This window comes from Saccopteryx bilineata, chromosome X (genome assembly GCF_036850765.1).
Source record: "Saccopteryx bilineata isolate mSacBil1 chromosome X, mSacBil1_pri_phased_curated, whole genome shotgun sequence".
NCBI lineage: Eukaryota > Metazoa > Chordata > Mammalia > Chiroptera > Emballonuridae > Saccopteryx > Saccopteryx bilineata.
Genome location: NC_089502.1, coordinates 8,278,581 through 8,292,218, shown reverse-complemented (window position 1 = coordinate 8,292,218; position 13,638 = coordinate 8,278,581). Strand labels below are relative to the sequence as shown.

The following is a 13,638-nucleotide window of genomic DNA, read 5'->3' as shown; positions in this document are numbered from 1 at the left end:
AGCCAACATCCTATTAAACGGCATAAAACTGAGGACTTTCTACCTTAAATCAGGAACAAGACAGGGTTGTCCACTCTCTCCACTCTTATTCAACGTGGTGCTAGAAGTTCTGGCCAGAGCAATCAGACAAGACAATGAAATAAAAGGCATCCATATCGGAAAAGAAGAAGTAAAGCTATCACTTTTTGCTGATGATATGATCCTATACATCGAAAACCCGAAGGACTCCACAAAAAGATTATTAGAAACAATAAACCAATACAATAAGGTCGCAGGATACAAAATTAACATACAAAAGTCCATAGCCTTTCTATATGCCAACAATGAAATATTAGAAAACGAACTCAAAAAAATAATCCCCTTCACGATTGCAACAAAAAAAATAAAATACCTAGGAATAAACATAACAAAGAACGTAAAGGACCTATATAATGAAAATTACAAAGCATTGTTAAGGGAAATCGAAAAAGATACAATGAGATGGAAAAATATTCCTTGTTCTTGGATAGGAAGAATAAATATAATCAAAATGGCCATATTACCCAAAGCAATATACAAATTTAATGCAATTCCCATCAAAATCCCTATGAGATTTTTTAAAGAAATGGAACAAAAAATCATCAGATTTATATGGAACTATAAAAAACCCCGAATAGCCAAAACAATCCTAAGGAAAAAGAATGAAGCTGGGGGCATTACAATACCTGACTTTAAACTATATTATAGGGCCACGATAATCAAAACAGCATGGTATTGGCAGAAAAATAGACACTCAGACCAATGGAACAGAATAGAAAGCCCAGAAATAAAACCAGATATATATGGTCAAATAATCTTTTTTTTTTTTTTTTTTCATTTTTTCTGAAGCTGGAAACAGGGAGAGACAGTCAGACAGACTCCCGCATGCGCCCGACCGGGATCCACCCGGCACGCCCACCAGGGGCGATGCTCTGCCCACCAGGGGGCGATGCTCTGCCCCTCTGGGGCATCGCCATGTTGCGACCAGAGCCACTCTAGCGCCTGGGGCAGAGGCCACAGAGCCATCCCCAGCGCCCGGGCCATCTTTGCTCCAATGGAGCCTTGGCTGCGGGAGGGGAAGAGAGAGACAGAGAGGAAAGCGCGGCGGAGGGGTGGAGAAGCAAATGGGCGCCTCTCCTGTGTGCCCTGGCCGGGAATCGAACCCAGGTCCTCCGCACGCTAGGCCGACGCTCTACCACTGAGCCAACCGGCCAGGGCTAAAATAATCTTTGATAAAGGGGCCAACAACACACAATGGAGAAAAGAAAGCCTCTTCAACAAATGGTGTTGGGAAAACTGGAAAGCCACATGCAAAAGAATGAAACTCGACTACAGCCTGTCCCCGTGTACTAAAATTAATTCAAAATGGATCAAAGACCTAAATATAAGACCTGAAACAATAAAGTACATAGAAGAAGACATAGGTACTAAAATCATGGACCTGGGTTTTAAAGAACATTTTATGAACTTGACTCCAATGGCAAGAGAAGTGAAGGCAAAGATAAATGAATGGGACTACATCAGAATTAAAAGTTTTTGCTCAGCAAGAGAAACTGATATCAAAATAAACAGACAGCCAACTATATGGGAACTGATATTTTCAAACGACAGCTCAGATAAGGGCCTAATATCCAAAATTTACAAAGAACTCATAAAACTCAACAACAAAGAAACAAGCAATCCAATAAAAAAATGGGAAGAGGACATGAACAGACACTTCTCCCAGGAAGAGATACAAATGGCCAAGAGATATATGAAAAGATGCTCAGCTTCATTAGTTATTAGAGAAATGCAAATCAAAACTACAATGAGATACCACCTCACTCCTGTTAGATTAGCTATTATCAACAAGACGGGTAATAGCAAATGTTGGAGAGGCTGTGGAGAAAAAGGAACCCTCATTCACTGTTGGTGGGACTGTAAAGTAGTACAACCATTATGGAGGAAAGTATGGTGGTTCCTCAAAAAACTGCAAATAGAACTACCTTATGACCCAGCAATCCCTCTACTGGGTATATACCCCAAAACCTCAGAAACATTGATACGTGAAGACACATGTAGCCCCATGTTCATTGCAGCACTGTTCACAGTGGCCAAGACATGGAAACAACCAAAAAGCCCTTCAATAGAAGACTGGATAAAGAAGATGTGGCATATATACACTATGGAATACTACTCAGCCATAAGAAATGATAACATCAGATCATTTACAGCAAAATGGTGGGATCTTGATAACATTATACGGAGTGAAATAAGCAAATCAGAAAAAAACAAGAACTACATGATTCCATACATTGGTGGAACATAAAAATGAGACTAAGAGACATGGACAAGAGTGTGGTGGTTACCAAGGGTGGGGGGGGAGGGAGGACATGGGAGGGAGGGAGGGAGAGAGTTAGGGGGAGGGGCACAGAGAACTAGATAGAGGGTGACGGAGGACAATCTGACTTTGGGCGAGGGGTTTGCAACATAATTTGATGACAAAATAACCTAGACATGTTTTCTTTGAATATATGTACCCTGATTTATTAATGTCATCCCATTACCATTAATAAAAATTTATTAAAAAAAAAATGAGTGGCTAGAAATCATTTACAAAAAGCCTTCCATATAATGAAAAAAGCCTGAGATATTATGAAAAGTTCGCTTAAAGGGACTGGATAATTATAGGAAAAGAAAAGAACGCTAAAAAATCTGAAAATTCTTAGAAACGTGAGAAATTCTTGCAACTGTAAAACAAACAAAAAACTCAGCACGAACTTTAGGAAATGACTATGGGCACAGGATGCTCTAAGTAGAAAAAAAAGAGGAAAGGTTAATAACAGTTTAAATAAAGATAAACTGTACAAGAATGGTCCAAATAGGAGGCCAATCTTCCAAATTAGAATAAGAAGTACATAGAATTCCAACTCTGGAAAATTAATTCTAACCAATAGACAGATGGAATTACAAGGTAGAGAAAATGAATGACATTACCTGGAAGTCATACATTTCTTTCATCCCTCGAGAAAAACAATGGTAAACACAGAAACTACAGGGAAACATTTCAAATTGTACAAGAAGAGCATGTTTTAAATATGATGGAACCTCAGATATAGCCTCGTTTGAACAGTTGCCAAGAGTGTGAAAAAGGAAATCTGCACGTGTATCAAGATTGTACTCACAGGTAAGAAAATCCAGTCGAATAGCATTTGACTTTGTTACTCAGTGAAGAATATTTAAATATTCATTACAATGGAACTATTAGTTATGGTTTTCAATTTTTAGAGTGAATCTCTAGGCAAAGCAAGGAAGACTTAGTTACAATTATAGAATAGAATGGAATATCACCAACTTTGGCAATGTACAAGCACTGGCAGAGGGGAGGAAGTGAAATAGAGGTGTTATTCTCATGAGTGGGAAGTCCTTTGAACTGTTTCCAGTTCAAAGACTGGGGGGAATCACTTATCACTTTATATGTTATATAAATATCTAAACACTATGCTGTACACCTTAACCTAATATAATATTGAATGTAAACTGTAATTGAAAAATAAAAATCAAATTTAAAAAGAATAAGACAAATTTAGTGATTATATAAATATATACTAAAATGAGCAAGGTAAACAACAGAAGAGTTAAAAATAGTAATACAATCATATGGAGTGGGGAGAGTGGACAGGACAGCAGGAAGTCAGCAGAAAATGCCTCATGTCTCTATATATGTGCACATATTGCTTTGATTAAATATTAAAACTTATTTTAAAATTTACTGCAATTAGAAGGATATTTGGGGAAGGGAGATTTAGGGATTTAGGGAGTAGTACATGAGGCTGAGGAAAATTCTGCCTTCATATTTTTCTGCAATATTGTATGTATATTCTAAAATATTCCTGCATGGGCCCTGGCTGGTTGGCTCAGCGGTAGAGTGTCGGCCTGGCGTGTGGGGGACCCGGGTTCAATTCCAGGCCAGGGCACATAGGAGAAATGCACATTTGCTTCTCCACCCCCCCTCCTTCCTCTCTGTCTCTCTCTTCCCCTCCCGCAGCCAAGGTTCCATTGGAGCAAAGATGGCCCCGGGCGCTGGGGATGGCTCCTTGTCCTCTGCCCCAGGCACTAGAGTGGCTCTGGTCATGGCAGAGCAATGCCCTGGAGGGGCAGAGCATCACCCCCTGGTGGGCAGAGCATTGCCCCTGGTGGGCATGCTGGTGGATCCCGGTAGGGCGCATGTGGGAGTCTGTCTGACTGTCTCTCCCCGTTTCCAGCTTCAGAAAAATACAAAAAAAATAAAAATAATAAAATAAATAAAATATTCCTGCATGATTACACAAAATAGAATTTCCTTGCTTTCCAAGCAAACAATTGACCATAAGGAAATGCTTTAAAACTAAAATGGCCAGAAATCTTCAGATACTCATAGCTTCCTCAATCTAAGAAACTGCATGAGCAAATCTCTACAGTGTCAGAGTTATGGTTAAAACAAAACAAAATGTGATTAATTTTTCAAAACTTGAACTTTTTCAAATTTAAAAATCGGATAACCGACCCAATGATATTTATACAAAGTTCTTACATTTCAAAATTACTCAGAAAGCAAGATAGTGGGAATAAACTAAATGTACAATAGTAGGAACTTGGCTAAATAAAAATAATACATCTATATAGTGGAATAATTTGTAGCTATTGAAATTAAGCAATTATATTTTATCGATGTGGAATGAATTTAATAGATGTGAACCAGAGAGAATGAATTTAATAGATGTGAACCATATATATTACATACATACAGTCATACTGTGACATCTTAGAATAAGCGGTACAGGCCACCAGCCATGAAAACTGAGTACATCCAGTACATGGCTGGAGGAAAAAGATAAACAATCGTTAGAAATGTAGCAATATTTTCCGCAGAACTCTATGTACCCAGCATCCAGGAAGCCCTACACTAGAGACTTAGCCAAGAATAAGGTCAGCTAATCGCACCTCTTCCGCCCTTGTAAACGCTGCTTGTTTGCTCGACCTAGATAGCCACCCTATAAAAAGGAGCCATTTTAGAGGCTTGGTACTGCAGTGTTCCCTTGCATGGGTTGCCTGCAGTCCCTGCACAGGTTTGCAATAAAACTTATAAAATTCACTTTGGGTTTGCTGTGGTCTCTCTCCTGGGAAATAACATATGGAGGCCCCAGCGAGATAGGCCGTGTAAGACCCCTCCTCACGGAGTGGGCTGCAGCCGACATTGGTAGCTGGCAAGCCTCTGGCAGTTGCCGTTTGAAAACTGAATTTGGCTGATTTGAAATATTCGGAGGTCTCGAGACTGTCTGGTAAGGAAGCTTCCTCTTGGAATATCTAGAAACAGAGCTCTGGTTAGAGAAAAGGGTGTAGTGGAGCAGGCGGGATGCCACCTGATTTCTCCCCACCCGGTTGGGGAATGCAGGATGCTGCCTTCTCCCTTTTGGTTTCAGTTTAGAAGTTTTGTTTGCTTCGTGTGCATATTTGGTTTGTTTGTCTGCTTCGCCCGTTGCTTCCTCACAGGATTCCTTCAAGAGTCAAGGGCCATGGGTCAGGGGCAATCTACTGCCCTAATGCCTCTTCAGTGCTTGCTTGATAACTTTTCTGATTTCTCTCGCAGGGCACGAGACTATAGGACTCCTGTTGATTCTGCCACATTGCGGACTCTTTGTGAACTAGAATGGCCAATCTTTGGTATAGGGTGGCCCTCGGAGGGCACTTTCAATTTACCCACACTCTTTGCTGTCAGGGCAAATGTCTATCGGGTCCCACACCCTGACCAGATGCCATATATAGATGTGTGGATTAACATAGCCACAGGAAGACCAGGTTATATTAAGAAATTTTTTAAGAACTATATTAAGGGAGATAAAGTCTGGGCAGGAGGAAAAGATGTCCTATTGGCCACCCCAAACGAAGGCAAAGGGAGGCTTCCCTCCCAAAAGCAAGAAACTTTGAGAGAACAGCCACAGCCTGCCCACAGACTTTATCCAGTAATACCAGAAGATCCAGGTGCCACTGAGTCCTTACTAGATTCCATTCCTCCTCTGTATCCAGAACAAGCTGAGGACCCACCTAAAGCCACGGGGCTACCCCCCACAGCAAACCCACAACCTGGACTGGCCCCCTCTTGGGAAATCCCACCCCATACCCACACAGGGGCCAATTATGGTCATCCTAGTATGCCACCAGCTCCAAAGCTGGCACCTTTGCTTCCCCTCCGAGAAGCTGCAGGGGGGGGATCCTAGCGGACCAGCTACATTAATTTATGTCCCCTTCTCTACTAGTGATTTATATAATTGGAAACATCAGAACCCCCCGTTTTCAGAGAAACCCCAGAGTCTAATTTCTCTTCTTGAAGCCGTTTTCCATACTCATCATCCTACTTGGGATGTAACACATGGGGATGATTGTCAACAGGTTCTTGATACTCTCTTCACTTCTGAGGAAAGGGAAGGAATCTACCAAGAGGCTGCTAAAGCAGCATTAGAGGATGGAGATCTACATAGCCTTGGTTGAAGGCAAGAATTAGAGGAAGTTCTCCCTTTGACCGCCCCTGACTGGGACCCCAACACTTCTAGGGGACAGGAGGCTTTATGCAAGTATCATGATTTCCTGCTCAGGGGTCTCCAGGCAGCAGCAAGGAAGCCAACTAACTTTAGTAAAGTCAGCAAAATCATCCAGGGAAAGGATGAATCTCCTTTGGCTTTCCTTGGAAGGCTTTTAGAAGCCTATAGAACATATACTCCATTAGACCTAGATGCCTCAGAGAACAGGAGGCTCAGGCCCCAGACATTAGAAAGAAGTTACAAAAGTTAGAAGGATTTGAAAGAGAAAATAGAAGCAAGCTTTTAGAAGTAGTCAGAAAGTTGATATGAACAGGGAGGATCCAGAGATACGAGGTGCAGAAAAGGTTGCAAAAATACTAATCGCAGCCCAACAAAAGAAACCCGCTAAGGAAAGCCACAAAGGAAAGGGCAGAATAGTAGACCACCTCTAGACAAGAATCAATGTGCCAGGCATTAGAAAAATAAGTGTCCTAAGCTAAAGGAGAAGAAGGGACAGAAAGCTGAGGTCGTCTTTGAGGATCAAGACTTAGGGGGCCGGGGTTCCATACCATTAGGCCCCCAGGAACCCATGGTAACACTGTCCATTGATGGGAAGCCCACCAAATTCCTTGTAGACATGGGGGCCACTTATTCAGTACTACAAGAAGCTACAGGACTACTCTCTTCAAAGAAGACCACCATTGTCGGAGCAACAGGAAAAGCTAAGTCATACCCATGGACGAAGGTAAGGATCACTGACCTTGGGAAGGGAACTATCTCTCATTCATCTCTAGTAATGCCAGAGTGTCCTTATCCTCTCCTTAGAAGAGACCTCCTACACAAACTACATGCTACCATCTCCTTCCATGGGAAGGCAACTACATTAACTTTAGATCCAGCTTCAACCCCATCCATATTAGTAACAGTACCCTTGTCAGAGAAATACTTGTTAATAGAGAAACTGTCCCAAGCAGTTCCCTCTAGCTTTTTAGAGGAATTACTCGCAGAAGTACTGGGTGTTTGGGCAGAAACAAATTCAGCTGGACTAGCTAGGCATCAGTCTCCTGTCCACGTTCAGCTAGCAAGCAAGGCACTACCCATACAAGTCCGGCAATACCCAATCCCACAGAAAGCTAAAAAAGGAGTTTCAAAGCATATAAGTAGACTCTTAAAAGCAGACATTCTAAGGCCGTGTCACTCTCCTCGGAATACTCCATTACTCCCTGTCAAAAAGCCAGGGATAGAGGACTATAGACCAGTCCAGGACCTCTGAGAAGTCAATCTCCAGGTTAAAACAATTCACCCGACAGTTCCAAACCCCTACACTATTCTGAGTCTTCTACCTCCGGACCGCACTTACTATATGGTCCTCGACTTAAAAGATGCTTTTTTCTCCATCCCTTTAGCTGAAAGGAGTCAGCCTATTTTTGCTTTTGAATAGATTGATCCAGAAGGGGGATTTTCTGGACAGCTAACGTGGACAGGATTGCCTCAGGGGTTTAAAAACTCCCCAGCATTATTTGATGAGGCATTAAGCAAGGATTTACAACCTTTTCAAGAATCACATCCACAGGTTACACTACTCCAATATGTAGATGACCTTCTCCTCGCAGCAGACTCTGAGGAAACCTGCAAAGAAGCCACCAGAAACTTGCTCCACAACCTCGACCAGCTCGGGTATCGTGTCTCCAGCAAGAAGGCCCAAGTAAACGTTCGAACAGCTGCATATCTCGGGTATGACCTCCGAGAAGGTAAGGGGACTTTATCATCTAAAATAATTCAGGCAATCCTTGATATTCTGACCCCTTCCACAAAAAGACAAGTTCAAGAATTTCTAGGGGCTATCAGATATTGCAGACTGTGGATATTAGGGTTTGCTGAATTAGCAAAACCCCTATGTACAGCAACTGAGGGTAAAAGTCCAGACCTTATATAGACAACAACTGAGGAAGCTGCTTTTCAAGCCCTGAAGGAAGCTTTAGTCTCAGCCCCTGCTCTGGCACTTCCTGATTTGAATAAGCCATTCCAGTTATTTGTAGCTGAAAAACATGGGGTAGCAAAAGGAGTACTCACACAGACTCTTGGACCTTGGAAGTGGCCTGTTGCTTACCTATCCAAGCGCCTAGACCCTGTAGCCACAGGATGGCCCACATTCATGAGAGCCATAGCTGCCACGGCGATGCTAGTCAAAGAAGCTAAGAAGTTGACTCTCGGGCAGGACCTCCAAATACATGGAGGTCATACCACTGAAGCCTTCTAAGGTCCCCATGGGATCGATGGATTTCTAACACTAGGTTAACTCAATACCAAGTACTCCTTTTGAACTCTCCTCATGTAACGTTCTCCAAGTCAGTAGCCCTCAACCCGGCAACCCTACTGCCCGAGACAGAGGAACAGCCCGGCCCTGATCACGATGCCTTGAACTTCTTGACACTATTTCCAGTCTCCACCCATATCTTCAGGACTTCCCATTGTTGAATGCAGAAACTACTCTCTTTACTCATGGGAGTAGCTTCCTCGACCAGGGGGTCCGAAGAGCTGGAGCAGCTATAACAACAGAGGACAAGGTAATATAGGCCCAGTCTCTTCTACAAGGAACTTCTTCCCAGAGGGCTGAACTTATTATTCTCACTCAAGCCTTAAGATGGACAAAAGGGAAAACTGTCAACATCTACACGGACAGCAGGTATGCTTTTGCTACTGCACATATACATGGGGCTTTATATAAGGAGAGAGGCCTTCTTACTTCTGGAGGGAAAGAAATTAAAAATAAAGAAGAAATTTTAGCACTCCTCAAGCCATTTGGCTACCAGTTAAAGTAGCTATTATACATTGTAAAGGACATCAAAAGGGGTTGGATCCAATAGCAAAAGGAAATAACCTAGCAGATGATACAGCAAAAGCAGTTGCTTTAAAACCCAAGGAACCAGTTACTATCCTTCCCTTACTTCCAGAAAGACTTTTACCTGAGAAGCCTCACTATTTAGAAAAAGAAATTCAATTAGGAAATAAATTACACTTCAGAGACTTACCTAGTAGATAAAAGCAGCTACCCGATCAGAGACTGTTTATACCTAAGGCTGTAGGAACAACTTTAATTCAGGAAATACATCAAGGAACCCACCTAGGTATTAACAAGCTCACTTCCTTGCTACGAAGGCACTATTACATACCTGACTTAAGTAGTCTCGTAGAATCAGAAGTATCCAGATGCCTTGCATGTGTAAAAGTAAACCCACACCAATGGAAGAATATACCTAAGGAAAGACAACAGGGACACTCACCAGGTGAAATTTGGGAAGTAGACTTTACTGAAGTAAAGAAAGGAAGATATGGATACAAGTACATACTAGTCTTTATTGATACTTATTCAGGATAGATTAAAGCCTTCCCTACAAAGCATGAAACTGCTACCACTGTGCTCAAGTACCTCACCTCTGAGATTATCCCTCGATTTGGCCTTCCCTTTGCTCTGGAGTCACACAATGGTCTGGCTTTCATAGCCTCAGTTTCTCAAAATTTAGCCAAAGCTCTAGGCATTAACTGGAAACTTCATTGCATATACAGGCCACAGAGTTCAGGACAAGTAGAGAGAATAAATAGAACCCTAAAAGAAACTTTAACTAAATTAAGAGAGGAAATAAGTGATGATTAGGTAGGTCTCCTGTCCTTTGCCCTTCTCCATACTAGGTGCTCTCCTTACTATAAAGGCTTAACTCCTTTTGAAATTCTTTTCGGAAGACCTCCTCCTATCCTGCCCAAGTTAAGTTCAAGCATTTTAGCCCCCTTTGATAACTCACAGTTCCTTAAGTCCTTACAGGCCATCAAGGCAGTGTGAGCAGAAGCCAACTCCCACACCCAAAGAATACCTAACCAGCACCCGCATTCCAGCGAGCCTCCCATCGAGCCTGGACAGTGGGTTTGGGTCAAGCAGCTCCATCATGAGAACTTTCAGTATATTTGGGAGGGACCTCACCTTGTTATCCTAGCTACTCCAACAGCAGTTAAGGTAGCAAACCGCAAACATTGGATTCGTCACAGCCAGGTAAAGCGAGCACATCCTGACCACATACCCACTAAGAACAAACAATGGAAGGTACAAAAGGACCCTATAGACCCCTTAAAGCTCCAGTTTATATCATCACCGGGGTAATCCTATTTACAGACTTTCACTCAGCAGGAACCCCTAGCCGCAGTGAATAGGTCCTCATTAGAACTCAAGATGGGTCTGTAATTGCCAGGAATCAAACTTAGGTTACTTCAGCTGTCACCTTGTCAGTAGATTTTTCTAAACTCTTTGACGAGAAATTTTGTGACTCACCGGCGGCTTGGAGGCACTCTGATTCAGCAAGGAGCCCCCTCCTAGACGACTGGCCTAGTTCATATACCATAGGTAGCAAATACTCTCCCCACGTTAAAAATAGAGCCTTATAGTATACTCCTCATTATGCTTGTCCTGAACCCCCTTCTGAGCATCGCCGTACTTGTGGGTCTATCACTGATTATTATTGTAAATAGTAAGGTTGTGAGATTCTTGTTAGTGAATTCCAGTAAAGTCCTCCTAAACAAGACCCAGACATAAACCTTCTCAGATTAGGAACGAGACCAGGAGGAAAAAGACCAAATGATGGATAGGATGAAAATTGTACTAAAGATAAATGTAACCCCACCATCATTACTATTAAGAAACCCCAAGACCCAAGTTGGAATACAGGGAAAACATGGGGCCTAAGATTATATGTCACGGGCTCAGATCCAGGAATCTTCTTCACCATCAAGAAGTTACCCCCTGAGGCTCGCAAGCCTCTCTTGAGGGGATTAACTCATACTTTACCTAGAGCCTTTAAGACCCCTAAGGCTGACTCACCTAAAGTAGAATTAAATCCCAATTTTACTGCTTCGCATAGTCTGGAAACTGTATCACCCACTAAAGCTACCCCTATAGCTAACACCTTAGCACCTCCTGGCCCCTCATTAGAACAGAGTTCTTCTATCTTCACATTTCTAGACTCTGTTTTTCCAGTCCTAAATAGCTCCCAACCCAAAGCTACTAAGAGTTGTTGGCTCTGCCTGGATCCTCAACTTCCCTACTATATTAGATTAGGAGCTAATGTTTCTTTTCAGAATGTCACTGTAAATGATTCAGACTCCCTTGTTGAGTGTGAACAGGAAGGACGCATCTCTCTGGCCAGATTCCAAGGAAAAGGACATTGCTTCACCTTAAGAGAACTGACGGACCCCACCACCATTGGATATCAGAACTCTTGTCTCTCCATGACTCACATCAGTCCACTGGCAGCCGGAAGACCATGGGTACTAAAAGCACCAGAAGGAACTTAGGTTTCTTGTTTATCTCGAATCAGCAAATGTATCTTACCTAGCACCTCTGATGATTTTTGTATATATTGTACCTCAGGTTTACCTATACGGAGGAAACTCTGAATTCTTTCTCCAACCTGACATCAGGTACAGAGCTAAAAGAGCTGTACCCCTACTTTTACCTATCATAGCAGCTTTAGGGATCACTGGATCTATAACTACAGGAGCATGTGCTCACGTCACCCTAGAAACTAGAATTAAACAATTATCTTTGACCTTTTCAAAGGATATATCTATTTTACAAACTCAGATGTCATACCTTGAACATGCTGTAGATTCTTTAGCAGAGGTAGCTCTTCAAAACAGGAGAGGGCTAAATTTACTCTTCCTAACACAAGGAGGATTGTGTGTTGCTCTAGGAGAAGCTTGTTGCTTTTATGCTAACCATTCAGGAATAATTAAAGAAAGTATCCAAGTTTTAAGAAAAGGGCTCCAAGATAGGGAAAAGGAATTACAACAAGACAATAACTGGTATCAAAATCTTTTTAATTAGTCCCCTTGGTTAACAACCTTACTGCATTAGCTGGGCCAGTTTTAATACTGCTACTCATCCTCACCTGTGGACCAATTATTATCAATCATTTAGTAGCATTTGTTTGAGAAAGAATAGATACTGTAAGACTTATGGTCTTAGCTCAGCCCTACCAGATTATACCCAGTTCAGATGAGCAATGCCAAAGTTCAATAGTTTGAACTAGTAAGAAGAAAAGAGGGGAATGTGACATCTTAGGACAGCGGTTCTTAACCTGTGGGTCGTGACCCCGGCGGGGGTCGAACGACCAAAACACAGGGGTCACCTAAAGCCATCGGAAATACATATTTTATTTAAAAATGTGTTGTATAATAAATATGTATTTTCCAAAACTGAGTACATCCAGTACATGGCTGGAGGAAAAAGATAAACAATCCTTAGAAATGTAGCAATATTTTCCACAGAACTCTATGTACCCAGCATCCAAGAAGCCCTACCCTAGAGACTTAGCCAAGAATACGGTCAGCTAATTGCACCTCTTCTGCCCTTGTAAACGCTGCTTGCTTGCTCAACGTAGATAGCCACCCTATAAAAAGGAGCCATTTTAGAGGCTCGGTACTGCAGTGTTCCCTTGCGTAGGTTACCTGCAATCCCTGCGCAAGTTTGCAATAAAACTTATAAAATTCACTTTGGGTTTATTGTGGTCTGTCTCCTAGGATGTAACACATACACTTCTTTCAGTTATAGAGAAATACTTGGAAACATCATTGCACACTTAACATAAGTCATGCAATGTCCTAAGCACTTTAAATACATCAATTTATTCAATCCTCACAACAACTCAAAGATAAGAACTATTATTACCTCTGAGTTTCAGGAGAGGAGGCAAGAACAGGGAAGTATAGTGGTGGCATGATGAAATATTACAAACTATTTTGTTTTCTAATAAGAGACTGATTGTTATCATTAATTTGTAATTTTTTATTACTTTTATTTACATTGTGAGGCCTAAAAGTTTTCATGTAAAATTTACTACCCAAGTGGGTGCCACAGACACAGAGGACAAGGCAATTCATTCTTGCTTCCTCAGGTTAGCACTCCCAATACTCACACTAATGGAGGGTCAGAAGCAAGTCCTAGTTCACTTACAGACAGTTTGAATTATAACCAAACAAATTAGTTTTAACAAAACAATAAAAAGCATTCTTAATAAAAAATACTCAAAGAAAAATG

The 13,638-nt window shown here is 41.8% G+C and overlaps 1 protein-coding gene across 3 annotated transcripts in view; it reads left to right on the top strand.

Annotated features, from left to right (window-relative positions):
* Positions 1-13,064, top strand: part of LOC136317083 (uncharacterized) — a 35,553-nt gene extending 22,489 nt beyond the window's left edge. For all 3 annotated transcript variants that reach the window (XR_010727838.1, XR_010727836.1, XR_010727837.1), the window contains 2 exons: positions 2,604-5,318; positions 7,190-13,064. The gene's annotated coding sequence lies outside the window, so the exon portion shown is untranslated. The remainder of the gene's footprint in view (positions 1-2,603; positions 5,319-7,189) is intronic.
* Positions 13,065-13,638: the final 574 nt, after the last annotated feature.